Source organism: Zeus faber (assembly GCF_960531495.2).
Source record: "Zeus faber genome assembly, chromosome: 9".
Classification (NCBI taxonomy): Eukaryota; Metazoa; Chordata; class Actinopteri; order Zeiformes; family Zeidae; genus Zeus; species Zeus faber.
In genome coordinates, this window is record NC_137197.1 from 17,165,182 (window position 1) to 17,166,669 (window position 1,488).

The following is a 1,488-nucleotide window of genomic DNA, read 5'->3' on the forward strand; positions in this document are numbered from 1 at the left end:
TTTACACTTCCACCTCCACCCCTTCCTCACCTCCCCTCGAGCAGAGAAGTTAGTTTTGCAGAGGAGAAAGTCCAAACCTGTGCAGGAAACTCCCGGCAGAGCCAGCGCAAAAAACAACGCCACAGCTTGTGGTTGTTGTTGTTGTTGTTGTTGTTGTTGTCCTCCTCCTCCTCCTCCCCCTCCTCCACCTCCCCCCCACCCCCTCTCCTCCAGGCTGGGTTACAAAATGGCCCCCTGAGACAGGAAACCGTAAGAGTTAAAGTGGATGAGAGGCTGCCGGGGTTTTCTATTTACAACAAAAGTCTCTCGTCCTGTTCAGTTTCAGCCACAGTGCAGTCTGTTCTGTGGAGAGAGAGAGAGAGAGAGAGAGAGAGAGAGAGGGGGAGGGAGAGAGAGAGAGAGAGAGGGAGGGAGAGAGAGAGAGAGAGAGATGGCACCGCCCTCTTCCCCTCCCTCCTTCCCTCCTGCCCTCCCCCCCTGTGAACTTTCTACTGAAAAAGGAGGAAGTGGAGTGAGTGACGCGGTTCAAAGCCAATGGAGCGACAGAGCGGCGGAGTGAGAGGAAAAAAAAAAAAACCCCTGTGATAAAAAAAGAAAATGGTGATGGCATCACAAGCCCTCCCTCCGCTTCCCCGCCCCACCCTCCGCTTCGCCGCCCCACCCTCCACCCATCTTAAAATGGGGTAATTCCTTCTTGTTCACTCCCTCCCTCACGATAGAGCTCGCATTACATTGTGTTAGGAGTGAGGACATTGGCGTGGTGGAGGAAGTACTCTGAACTTCCACTGTAGTACAAATACAAACACCCGACACAAAAACCACTCCAGTGAAAGTGGTCGCAAAGTACTTCACTACTACAGTAATAGAGGCAAAAGTGTGTGTCACATCCAGTGCCCTGATATAACAGAGCCTATAATATTTCAGATTTATTGTAGGGTTAGAGTTTATTGTCGGGTAAGAGTTTATTATAGGGTTAGAGTTTATTGTAGGGTTAGAGTTTATTATAGGGTTAGAGTTTATTGTAGGGATAGAGTTTAGAGTTTATTGTCGAGTTAGAGCTTATTGTAGGGTTAGAGTTTATAGATTTCATTATAGGGTTAGAGTTTATTGTCGGGTAAGAGTTTATTGTAGGGTTAGAGTTTATTGTAGGGTTAGAGTTTATTATAGGGTTAGAGTTTATTGTAGGGATAGAGTTTAGAGTTTATTGTCGAGTTAGAGCTTATTGTAGGGTTAGAGTTTATAGATTTCATTATAGGGTTAGAGTTTATTGTAGGGTTAGAGTTTATTGTCGGGTTAGAGTTTATTGTAGGGTTAGAGCTTATAGAGTTCATTATAGGGTTAGAGTTTATTGTGGAGTTAGAGTTTATTGTAGGATTAGTTTAAAGAGTTTATTGTAGGGTTAGAGTTTATAGAGTTCAGTATAGGATTAGAGTTGATTGTGGGGTTAGAGTTCATTATAGGGTTCAAGTTTATTGTAGGGTTAGAGTT